This window comes from Aedes albopictus, chromosome 2 (assembly GCF_035046485.1).
Source record: "Aedes albopictus strain Foshan chromosome 2, AalbF5, whole genome shotgun sequence".
Classification (NCBI taxonomy): domain Eukaryota; kingdom Metazoa; phylum Arthropoda; class Insecta; order Diptera; family Culicidae; genus Aedes; species Aedes albopictus.
Window position 1 is genome coordinate 237,683,595 of NC_085137.1, and position 13,409 is coordinate 237,697,003.

Sequence of the window (13,409 nt, forward strand, 5' to 3'; positions counted from 1 at the left end):
CTCTTGAAAGTCTTCCTGGGGGAATTTTTAAGGGAATACTTCGATAAATTTCAAGAGAAATTCTTAGAAGGATTTTTGATTGGATTTTTTTATGGCTTCCTGAAAAAGTTTCGGTAAGAATTTCAGGATTAATTCCTTGAAATTTTTTCAAAGAAATCTCTAGAAGAATTTGTGAAGGAATTTTAAGAACATTTTGCGAAAGAAAGCTAGCAAGAAACTCTGAAGAAAAGCCAAGTGAAATTTATTGCAAATTCCATGAATAAAATAAAAATAAAAACTCACTGATAGCTTTGTGCTAGATTTAAAAGAGTTTAAGCCCAAATATACAAAGTTCTTTCGAACAATCGTATGAACTGAAACATTATTAAAATACTTATTGTCAACACTGTAAAAAAACTTGAATGAATGCGACGAATGACCTCGGAAGTAACCTCAAGACATTGCCCAGTGAGAATGTTTAGGAATTATCAGAAAGAAACTTTCACTAGAATTCCGAAAGCATATTAATATTGTTTTGTTCATTAAAAAAACTAAAATAGTTTCTCAAAATAAAATACCTAGTACATAGATAATTTTACAGGTAACATCGCGGTAAATATTCAAAATAATCTAGAGAAATCTGATTTTTGAGAAATCGGAAGAACGTAAAAAACACATGATCAATCGTGGATACTTTAAAATACTGTGAAATCTTGATAACATTCACCCTGTTTGCTTTTAGCCTTAGGCCTTTTCGGCGCCCCTCTGAGGCTGGCGCCCTTGGCGGGGGCCAACCTGGCCAACCGCACGCTACGGCTCTGACTGTGACAACTAGGTTAGTTAAATATCTATCTGTTTGTAAATAAGTAGCTGTAAGTAGAATAATATTTTAGCAAACTATTCCAATTATTTAGGTATTATTTAATACAATTACAATTTCATGTGTTTTCACATCACTAAACAGACTTGCTTTGACAGTTCTCTGAAATTCTCATTCTTCTTCGTATATTGCTTCGCATCATGACATAACTCAGTTGTAATGACATCATATGGCAGTGCTGCCAGCAACAACTCACCATTTAACAATGCAGCGGTTGTCTTTATCATGGTTTGAACTACACTGGAACCTCAATTTATGCACATGGATGGTACTGTATATAAATTGAAAATGTGCATCAATTGAAAAAGACATAAAAAGGGGGAAATTTATGCATAAACTAAGTTTCGGCTACAATGGGGGAATTTAGTATGTGAGAACAGGTCTTGTTCCTGGGCATTTGAGGTGGGGTAAGGGGGTTTCCAGAAAATTCACAGTCAACCAAAAAAGGGGGTTCCAAGGAGCTTCAGGGGCGTTTTAAGGGGTTGTTTCAGGGGATTTGAGAAGCCTTTTATGGACGTTCTGTCAAGATTTGATGATGTTTTAATCGGATTACAGGGCATTCAGGGGCATTCAATAACAATAAGGGAGTTTCAGGGACGTTTCAAGGGGCTTCAAGGGCAATTCAAAGGATATCGGGAGACTTTAAAGGACGTTGCAAGGGGTTTTAGGATCGTAAGGTATTTCTGAATCATTCAGAGTAATTTATGAAAGTTTCAGGGTGTTTCAGGAACATTTTAAGGGTGTTTCTAGAGGTTTTAGGGGCGTTTGATAGCATTTCAGGGGAGTTTCGAGGGGTTTATACACCCTAATAACGGGGTCCAAAGGGTTTCCGAGGTATATCAAATTATTGTGATGATTTCAAGGTCATTTTAATGGGATTACGGAGGTTTTGGGGCATTATGGGTGAGGGTTTGTATCAGGGGGTTTCAAAAACACCTTTACATCAAAGGGTATTTCAGGGGTGTTTCGAAAGATATGTGATGGGGTCTATAAAAATCTTCTGAAACTTCCTGAAATGCCCCCAAGATCCCCCTAAAACCCCCTCGGACCCCATGTAACGCACCTGAGATGGTCCAAAACCCCCAAAAACTCCTCCATAACGCTTCCGTAAGGCCTGTAAATTCCATCGAAAATTATCTGAAACTTTCTGAAATGAATCTTAAATCCCCCTTAAACCCCCTCGGACCCCATGTAACCACATGTAGTCATCGGGGCTGCAATAAAACCTAAATTTTACTAAAGTGCAGCCACGAATCATATCTCGTTGCATAAATTTGGATTGATTAAGCTTTGGTTTGTAGGTCAAGTAATGATCACATCACAATACTCAAAGCCTTTTGGTTGGTACATTCTACATCGTTTCATCAACTAAAACTCAAAGAAAAAAAGCTGACACAATGTAAGCCGATAATGGCTATTAATCCTTTCGCAAGGCAACTCTAACAACGTTGGAGTAGGTACGCCACACTGTAACACAGCACCTGTCGCCTTTGGAGCTCCCGAAGATTGGGAAGACTGGATGATAACGACCATGAAAATAACCTCAATAATCGTTTCCATCGAGACCCACGCACCAAGGATGGACGTACATAGTCATAGGAACCAGCTTTAATCAGTACACGAAAATTCCTCCCCGAAATAGAAGGTTAGCCTTTACTACTAGCAATGAGAAAACGGAGCGTTTATTGTAATTATTGGTCAAGTCCATACTTCAAGATGTCTATTATACCTTGTACTTTTTAAGCAAAATTTTTCAACTGGAGACACTCGATTTCTCTTTTTGACCATTCTTCCACAGAGTTAGTATTCAAGTTGAGAAGTTCAATTGAGAGCTTTTTTGGTGATTGTTTGCGTTCGTTTTTCTCATGAACTTATTTTCTTTTGCCACCCAACATTTCAAAGCAAGGAACCGATACACTTGAAATGACATTATCGGATAAGATAGGCTTTCTCGAATTCTATCGACGACGCAGGCCATACCGAACCGGGGGCGGTGGTTATCTGATCTGGCAATCTGTTCCGTAATGAAACGATATAAATCTTTGCTAATGGAAATCAAGATGAGGCCATGGGCAGCACATGAATGTCCTCTATTCCAAGCTAACGATGCTCCGTCCCCAGCTCTCTGTGGTGTCTCGTGTGAAACCATGAAGGTGAACAATACACGTGTCAATACTTGCCATGTGTCCTATAAAGAGAACGCAAAGTTTTATCACCTTTTATGAGGGAAATTATCTTCTTCCGAGTGGAAGGAAGAACGCAATTTCGCTTCCTTCCCATTATGGGCGTTCGAGTGCGGCAGGTTCTTTGTTGGTGTAATTTTTCAACCCGCCCAGATATGTCTTCACATTTCTGGTGTTACAGGTTTGCCTGGCTTGCTTATGTAAGGATATGAAGACCTTCAAAAGGGAAGGGTTCTCTGCCATAATGTGCTAATCGGTGTGTTATAAAACCTTTTCACTCCGTTATCAGCTACAGGAGCAAGACGTAAATCATCTTCAACGGTGGACGATGTTTGAAGAAACCGGATTTTCCCTACTTTTAAATTGTACTGTTACGATCTTCCAAAAATTTGAATCTATGGGCATTTTGACATAAACTACGTAGTCTCATTTTTGGTCATCTCAGACCACCGAAATTTATATGGAGCCTACCCCTACCACTCCCCCATAAAAGTCTATGTAGTTTATGGACAGGTCCATATCGTGATGACTGGTCGTCACTCAAACCACTCAAACAGATGCTGATGGTATTCCGGAAGTCCTTGTTCCTTCTGCTCTATTTCAACAAACTCCATTAAAGATTCAAACCTACCAACTCACCTCTCCTCGACACACATCCTTCTCCAAAGCGCAAAAGTCCTCGAACAAGAAATAAAGAGAACCGTGGGTAGGCAATAAAAATCCTGTTAACGCTTATCACTCTGTCCCACATGCTGAGCCAAACTGGTCCACATATTTCAATGGGAACTTATCTTGCAAAGTTCTAGGTTAGATGTGCCTTTCAATGGGGCAAGATGGCTCACACTCAGGCGATACTGCTGTGAAAGTGGAAAAGTTTGGTTATAAACAAGTTGCATGCAGAGGCAAAAAAAAAACGCGGCAATGAATTTTCACACACCGAAGAAGTGAAAACCACTCGCCACAGGGAAGTGTTGAATATAATTGAGATAGGATTTGGAGTTATGCGTTTTCTGAGATTGAATATGTTAAATCAACGATGTTGATAAACCATTGAATTGATTAATGTATTAATAAGTCGCTAATGTGCTCTTCTGAAACTTTCACATAATCGATTCATTCACAGGGAATAATTGAAATAATTGGGATGCATATATTTATGGTATGAAAGTGAAGCCATCCAGGTTAGTGGATTTTCATAAATTATTTGGAACTGGAATTCGTGCGTAAATATTGAGATGTATCATAGGTGGCGCGCAAGTGCCTAGCTAGATTTTCGTAGAATGAAATGTGACTTACATTAAAACTCGTACAATTTGGTCAATTCCCAATACTTCTAGAGTAGAATCATGCCCTGAGTCGGCATGTCTCGATCAGCCTAGATAGTGTTGACAGCAATTGTCTCTATTGGCTATGAATAACACTACGCACCGCTTGTTCCGCCTAGGAATGAATGTTTAGGTGGATCTATTTAAAAGCCAACAGCTAACGATGCACGTGAAGTACAAGGGCATTCTCTATAGAACCCTGCCCTTACTGCGCAAACCAAAGTAATGGTGCATCGGATCTTGAGTTCCTCCGAGCAAGGTTGCGACCATTCATTTGCAAAGATTTACATTCATTTGCTATTATCTCAGTTCAGAAGCATGCTATCGAAAAACAATGTATGGATGAATTTAACCTTGTAGTTTTATCTGAAAGTTTGCCGAATAACATTAGGGTCGCAAACGTATACCAAAGTCGTGAGCGAGCTGTGAAGGCAACTCTCCACGCCGTGAATGTAAATTTCATTCACGCTGTGGAAAGTTGCCTTTACAGCTCGCTCACGACTTTGGTATGCGTGTGCGACCCCAATGTTATTCGGCAAACTTTCAGATAAAACTACAAGGTTAAATTCATCCATTCATTGTTTTTCGATAGCATGCTCCTGAACTGAGATAATAGCAAATGAATGTAAATCTTTGCAAATGAATGGTCGCAACCTTGCCTCCGAGATAATGGACTGCCTACCTCAGGAACTCAGTTTCACAATTACATAGTTTTCTGTAGTTGTGCCTTTCGAATGTGTTGGGGATTAGGGGTCACTGCGGCAACATTCATATTTTGTGCTGAAATTATACTTCCGGAAACATTCAAAATACTATCAGCCACATTAAACATCACTTACCTTAACCTACAGCGTAAATGTTGTCGGCTTCTTATTATAATTAATTCAGTACCGTAATCCGGGGTCAAATTGATCACTTTAAAACAACTTTTGCGGATAACATCAGTGCCAATTCAAATATGGCCAAAAGAATTTCTGTAAAACCAGTACCCAGTGAATCTCCATGGAACCTTGTGACAGAATTTTGTTCAATTAATATAAACTTTAAGTTAAATAACTCCAAATATCAAACAATTGAAAATGCCACTTTGGGGCGAAATTGATCAGTATACAATTAAGCATCGGTTAGAAAGGAAAATTCCCTTCTCCGCTTAATTTTGCTCTTCTAAAACCGAATAACGCGTTTAAAATCTTACAACTAATGAATTTAATACTTAAAATGCAAAATTAAATTTTGAAATTTTCCCTTAAACGCCTAAAGGTAGGCAATTTGCTTTGAAATAAGTGATTTCTATCAAAATTAATGACTATTTCATCATAGAATGACCTTTTTTTTCACTATTTCATGTTCTGATTAGCTACATAACTTCCCAACCAAGGCTCCACAAATATGTTAAAACAGACAATTTACGGGAAGTCCTATTAGCAATCGATTGTTTAGTAGCAATGATTTCAGCAAAATGAGAAATACATAGCAAATTTCTAAAAAAAAATAAGGCAAAACCAACTTTTTCTAAAAAAATAAAAGTCTACACTGATCTCTAGACATCTACGAACCAGATGACGTAAAAAGTTTAAGATCATTATGACGCTTTAGAGTTTCTAGTATGGAATTACAATGTAGCACCCGAATGATCAATTTCACCCCGCTGATCAATTTGACCCCGGTTTACGGTACCATGATTTCGGGTGAAATTGATCAGTGGGGTGAAATTGTTCGGCGAGAGATTGTTAAAAATATCTCAAACTCAAAACAATTTGTGGAAAATGTCCATCATCTGGCTCAAGGGTTATTGAATGATGAGTTTACATGTTTTACAGCCAATTAGTCACATATTTTGTAAGAAATTCAATATTTTCCGAAACTGCATGTTAGGCGAACTTCATAGACACTTTCAAACTTTTGTTACCGTAGTTGTATCGCATATATAATGAATATTCGAATGAAAAAACGTGCCGCATTTATCAGAAAAGCCTCTACCGGCACTCTAGCAAAAACGAAGCTGATTGCACAGACAGGGCTGTTACAAAACTGTCGATTTGAAAATCGCAAAATCCGCGCCAAGGTCATCAAATCCGCGCCAGTACAAAAACATATGATTTTGATGACTTAAGCTCATTCATTTTTTCATTTATTTAGTTCACATCAAATTCATGATAATACTGAATCAACAATTTGCCGCCATAATACTCGATTTGCAGCTGCAGCTCTCCATCCTCGGTCACGCCCAACACTCGCCAGATCACGCTCCACCTGGTCCGCCCATCGTGCTCTCTGCGCTCCACGCCTTCTTGTGCCAACCGGATCAGTTGCAAACACCAGCTTTGCAGGGTTGTTGTCCGGCATTCTTGCAACATGCCCTGCCCACCGTATCCTTCCGGCTTTGGCCACCTTCTGGATGCTGGGTTCGCCGTAAAGTGCAGCGAGCTCGTGGTTCATTCTTCTCCGCCACACACCGTTCTCCTGCACACCGCCGAAAATCGTCCTTAGCACCCGTCGCTCGAAAACTCCGAGTGCTTGCAGGTCCTCCTCGAGCATCGTCCATGTCTCGTGTCCGTAGAGAACCACCGGTCTTATTAACGTCTTGTACATGGTACATTTGGTGCGGGGGTGAATCTTTTTTGACCGCAGTTTCTTCTGGAGCCCATAGTAGGCACGACTTCCATTGATGATGCGCCTTCGTATTTCACGGCTCACGTTATTGTCAGCCGTTAGCAAGGAACCGAGGTAGACGAATTCTTCTACCACCTCGAAAGTATCCCCGTCTATCGTAACATTGCTGCCAAGGCTTGTCCTGTCTCGCTCAGTCCCACCTACCAGCATGTACTTTGTCTTAGCCGCATTCACCACCAGTCCGACCTTTGCTGCTTCACGTTTCAGGCGGGTGTACAGTTCTGCCACCGTTCCAAATGTTCTGGCAATAATATCCATGTCATCCGCAAAACAGACAAATTGGCTGGATTTCGTGAAGATCGTACCCCGGCTGTTGAGCCCGGCTCGTCGCATAACACCTTCCAGGGCGATGTTGAATAGTAGGCAGGAAAGTCCATCACCTTGTCGTAGTCCCCGTCGAGATTCAAATGAACTGGATAGCTCACCCGAAATCCTTACGCTGTTCTGCACACCGTCCATCGTTGCTCTTATCAGTCTAGTCAGCTTCCCGGGAAAGCTGTTCTCGTCCATAATTTTCCATAGCTCTGTGCGGTCGATACTGTCGTATGCCGCTTTGAAGTCGATGAACAGGTGGTGCGTTGGGACCTGGTATTCACGGCATTTCTGGAGGATTTGCCGTACGGTGAAGATCTGGTCCGTTGTCGACCGGCCGTCGATGAAACCGGCTTGGTAACTTCCCACGAACTCATTTACTTTAGGTGAAAGACGACGGAAGATGATCTGGGATAGCACTTTGTAGGCGGCATTTAAAATGGTGATCGCTCGAAAGTTCTCACACATTAACTTGTCGCCTTTCTTGTGGATGGGACAGATTATCCCTTCCTTCCACTCCTCCGGTAGCTGTTCGGTTTCCCAGATCTTGACTACTAACTGGTGCAGACAGGTGGCCAACTTTTCCGGGCCCATCTTGATGAGTTCAGCTGCTATACCGTCCTTACCAGCCGCTTTGTTGTTTTTGAGCTGGTGGATGGCATCCTTAACTTCCCTCAGCGTGGGAGTTGGTTCGTTCCCGTCCTCTGCTGCACCAACATAGTCATTTCCTCCGCTGCCTTGGTCCTCCGTGCCTACATTCTCTTCGCCATTCAGGTGCTCGTCGAAGTGCTGCTTCCACCTTTCGATCACCTCACGTTTGTCCGTCAGGAGGCTCCCTTCCTTATCCCTGCATATTTCGGCTTGCGGCACGTAGCCTTTGCGGGATGCGTTGAGCTTCTGGTAGAACTTGCGTGTTTCCTGTGAGCGGCACAGCAGTTCCATTTCCTCGCACTCCGCTTCTTCCAGGCGGCGCTTTTTCTCCCGGAAGAGACGGGTCTGCTGCTTCCGCTTCTGTCTGTATCGCTCCACATTCTGTCGGGTTCCATGCTGCAGCATTACCGCCCGCGCTGCATCCTTCTCCTCCAGAACCGCTCTGCACTTCTCGTCAAACCAATCGTTTCGTCGACTCCGTTCTACGTACCCGATTGTGCTCTCGGCTGCGTTGTTGATGGCTGCTTTGACTGTACTCCAGCAGTCCTCTAGAGGGGCCACATCGAGCACACCCTCGTCCGGCAACGCTGCCTCAAGATTCTGCGCGTATGCGGTGGCGACATCCGGTTGCTTCAGTCGCTCTAGATCGTACCGGGGCGGCCGCCGGTAATGTACGTTGTTAATAACGGAGAGTTTTGGGCGCAGTTTAACCATCACCAGGTAGTGATCGGAGTCGATATTAGCGCCACGATAGGTCCTGACGTCGATAATGTCGGAGAAGTGCCGTCCATCAATAAGAACGTGGTCGATTTGCGATTCCGTTTGTTGTGGTGATCTCCAGGTGTAACGATACGGGAGGCTGTGCTGGAAGAAGGTGCTACGAATGGCCATGTTCTTGGAGGCGGCGAAATCGATGAGGCGTAGGCCATTTTCGTTCGTCAGCTGGTGGGCGCTGAACTTTCCAATCGTCGGTCTGAATTCCTCCTCCTGGCCTACCTGAGCGTTTAGATCCCCTATGATGATCTTGACGTCGTGGTTTGGGCAGCGGTCGTACTCGCGTTCGAGCTGCGCGTAAAATGCGTCTTTGTCATCATCAGTGCTTCCGGAGTGAGGGCTGTGCACGTTTATTATGCTAATGTTGAAGAATCGGCCCTTGATTCTCAACCTGCACATTCTTTCGTCGATCGGCCACCAACCGATCACGCGCCTCTGCATGTCGCCCATCACTATAAAAGCTGTTCCCAGCTCACGTGTGTTGCCGCAACTCTGGTAGATGGTATGATTACCTCTAAACGTTCGCACCATAGATCCTGTCCAACACACCTCCTGCAGCGCTACGATTCCGAACCCGCGGTCCTTCAGTATATCGGCGAGTATGCGGGTGCTCCCGATGAAGTTGAGAGATCTGCAGTTCCACGTACCGAGCTTCCAATCGCAAGTCCCTTTTCGTCGCTGTGGTCGTCGCCATTGGTATCGGTTCGCATTCTTCTCTTGTTGATTTTCCGGTGCTAGTCTTTTTTACGGCTGGCTCGCAGGGCCTGACACCAACCCACTAACCCAGGGAGCTGGGCTTGCCTTCCCGGAAGCTACGGGTTCTGCATTGGCATTTCCTCCAACTACAGTGCTAAATAGCTAGGCTCGAGCGCCAGTCTTCGCCGGGGGTGGTGTTTTTAATGGGCGCCCAGGAGATAATATTTTACCTGAGCTTCCACCCCCGACTTAAGCTCATAAAAAGCCTGAATTTTTCAATTTTTCGAGCATGTTTTTGTTGCACTCCTGATGAAGATCATCTCTAATGTTCAAACCGACTTTAACTATTATTAATCCATGCAACTTCCACATCAACCAAGAAATGTTACAAACAGGTATTTTTTTTTAAATTGGAATAAAAAGTTTCGAATAAATAGTTCATTGATTGCTGGCCAATCAGGGTGACTACTATTTTACGAGAATGGGATTTCCTGTTCCCTGAAACAGTTCTAAAATTGATTTTTTTTTTAAATAATTATAACCAACATTATTGTAGAAATCCTGCTATAAAATCTGTAGTAAGTCTCAGAAGATCGTTCGAGAGAACTGCAAGAAAATTTTCAGATTTTTTGTGAAGATACAAATTGAATAATTGATTTTAGCGTAATCCATTGATTAAATAAATCACTAATTACAAAAAGAATAAAATCTAAGGGTGATATTTATGAGAAACATTCCATAAAAAATGTCAGGCAAATGTTCTCACCTTTGAGCAAAAGGTATGAAGAGAAGTATTAATTTATTAGAAATTTAAGATAAGAGTTTCTGCCCATACCACGACCTTGGAAATTCAGTAAAGATTTCAGCAAGAATGTCCTGCATAGGATTCCAAAAGCTTCATGTTTTCATGTAAAAAAAAAATCCTCCACAATTCTACCAAGAAACCCTTTATTAACTGTGCTTACTACTCCCTTCTCAACGAATGCTCCGATTGGAAATCAAAGATAAATTTTACCATGGCCACAGAAGTTTATTTTTAGGATAAATATCCCATAGAGTTTTTAACAAAAATCGATTCAACAAAATATCTACAAGCAATAGAGTCAACTACAAAACCAATGATTTTCTATTCATTTTTTTCGAGATTCTTCTAATTCAATCAAAAGTTTATCCAGTGAGAAAGTTTATCCAAAATTTGCAAATTCCATAAAAAACAGATTTCAGAATTACCAAGTAACTCTAGGAATTTATGCAGAAATCTTGCCATGATTCAATGTTTTTCGAACCTCAGACAATACTTAATAAGTTCCGTCTAAAAATTCTATCCAAAAATTTAGCCGGGTTAAGACAGAAATGGCTTCAAGAGGTTGACTACGAAATTCAGAAGAGGAACTTCTCTGTTTTTAAAAATTGAGCGTTTAGTGCAGTGCAACTTATTTAACACTCCAAGCTAGCGACTAGTAACATCATTTTTACTCAATCACAAAATTCAGAACTCCAATATGGAAATGTTCTTTATTTATTCTGTTTGTGTTGAGCTACATGTCTACATATTTGATGTTAGTGCATTTGAAAAACATTTCCGCAAAAACCGCGCCGAAATTAGCAAAAACGCGCCAAATCCGCGCGAAACGCAAAAACCGCGAAAAACGCAAAATCCGCGCCACCTGTAACAGCCCTGCACAGACAAACAGACGTAACACTTGTGAAAAATCCATCGACCACGCTTTTAACGATCATTTTAAATTTTCATAGTTGTGGCTTTCACAACAAGAGGCGCATGCATCGTTTTTCTATGTGTTTGACGTTTCACACTAGCGCCTTCTGTTGACGATATTGCACAACACAGTGATTCGTGCAACTTTTCCACCAGGTGATGGTAGTGTGAACTGGGCGATGGATTTCCATGAAAACCGTTCAAGGTGTTACGTCTGTTTGTCTGTTCTGATTGCTTCGCATTGTGATGTCCTAATTTATTACGCATTTGTAAGGTACCACAATATGTTATATTTTAATGTGCATTTGTAGTGTTTCATTATTCTTTCGTAATAGTCCTTTTAATGGAGGGGGTGTTGTACAACCTGGTGCCCATAAGGAACGGCGCAGTAAGCCGGCAGCTGGGTTCCCTGTTCACAAGTAAACAGGAACGTCTTGCCAGGTCGGACGAGGACGAAGCTGCGGATGGGGATGAAGCAAAAGAAGAGGCTGCAAGAGGCGTCGAGGAAAAAAAAGGAGACGGTGGAGGAACCGCCTGAAGGTATGAAATTTCCTCACTAATGGGAAGCAAGCAGCTGCGTTTATGCTAAAGTGCCGGTAGAGGCGCTTTCGGATAGATGCGGTAAACGTGATAACAGTGTAAAGTAACGGCGAAGGTTGCGCTAGGCAATCGTAGACGGCGCTCGTGTTCCACGCGTTTTTCACATTTACAGCAGCGCCGCAGCACGGGTGGAAAATGCCAGTCAGAAAAAAATAAGTTAACAGCTTGAAATTTGTATGCTGGCGTAATAAATTCTATTTACTGTAATGAATCCGGAAGAAGCGCATAGGTTTAATGATTTTGTTTCCAATTTGCAACTTTTTGCCCCAGGGTACAAATAGTTGCGATGCGGAACAAGTGCAAGCCAGCGATTTGTCCATACAAGAAAAATGATTTTACTTCAAATGTGGTAGTGCCATCTCTGAGAAACACAAGCTTTGAGTTTACCCTTTTGAACAAATACAACACAAAATATATAATGTTGCCCTGTTACCCTATTGGATAACCATTTCCGATGCCAGGATGACGAGGTTTCAGAAATTTCATTGGTCCATCAGTCAATCCTGTAAAGTATTTTGTATGGCTGGTTGCCTTTTAGTTCGCAGCTTCGGTTGCTTTCATAGCTTGCGTTTTGTCTAGGAATTTCTACTCCTAAGAGGGCATACCGATTCGGGTTTCATCACTAGAGTTCTATAACTTGAAGTCTGTGCCAGGGAAAGGTTTACATCTCTAGTACTTAATCACGGCCCGAAATGACCTGAATGTTGGCAGTCGAAAAAGGATTGCGGGCCTCTATTCTGCCAGAGCCCTATAAATGTGCATTAATAATAGGGGAATATTTACAAGTTAAAATAGCATATTTAACACAAAAACAAAACTTGTAATAGGACGGGGGCGTGTTCTTCCTGATAATAACGCCGCCGGTAGCCGTAAGGCTGCTGGGCCAGATCATGTCCTCGGTCTTGCCAGGTACGTTGATAACGACTGCGGTACTGTGAGGGAGCCGATTGCTGCTGTGCGGGTTGCTGGTTAGATGGTTTTGGGAAGGCGTGAGGCGGGGCCACTTGAGACGGCGGGGCAAGCTGCGGTGGAGGGACCTGCAGTGTTGGAGGCTGATGGGGACCGTACTCATCATCGTAGCGCTTGAACCGTTGTTGATATTCCGTGTTCCTATACATTTTTTTCCAAATAGCAGCACCTTCCGAAAGGCCCCTGCATAGTGCGGAGTTCTTTTTTCACAATGCGGAATCCCTCCTGCATCGGAAGCAAAACTCGACGCACTATGCCGGTGATCATTCTTTCGAGGGTCACCATTTGCCGTTGGTCGAAGCCGGACAAACCGGCCAGTGACCCTCGAGGGGTTGATGTTGATTGGGCGACGATTGGGGTGGACGAAGGGACCGCTTCGCAGCTGATCCGACGCGGGCCGGAGTCGCCATCGGAGTGAACGAAACCGCGGAACTCGCTACTGCTGCTCCGACTTCTCTGCGAAGATCGATCGGGTGTCGCTGGGAGCGGGTTTCGCACATGAGTGCCGCTCGCGGTCGCACCCGGGGACCGGCGTCTGTCGGAAGACGCTGTGGGCGGTTTACGCGCGTGTGCGCCGCCCTCGGTCGCGCCCGGGGACCGTTCATCTCTCGGAGGTGGAATAGCTACGGGGGGGGGGGGGGGGGGGATCG

At 43.0% G+C, this 13,409-nt stretch overlaps 1 long non-coding RNA gene across 1 annotated transcript in view; it reads right to left on the minus strand.

The window, feature by feature from the left end:
* Window positions 1-391: 391 nt before the first annotated feature.
* LOC134287976 (uncharacterized) overlaps window positions 392-13,409 on the minus strand; it is a 525,221-nt gene continuing 512,203 nt past the window's right edge. Inside the window, exons 2-3 of the long non-coding RNA XR_009997666.1 lie at window positions 480-557; window positions 392-431 (exon numbers count right to left, since the gene is read on the minus strand). This is a non-coding gene — a long non-coding RNA (uncharacterized LOC134287976). The remainder of the gene's footprint in view (window positions 432-479; window positions 558-13,409) is intronic.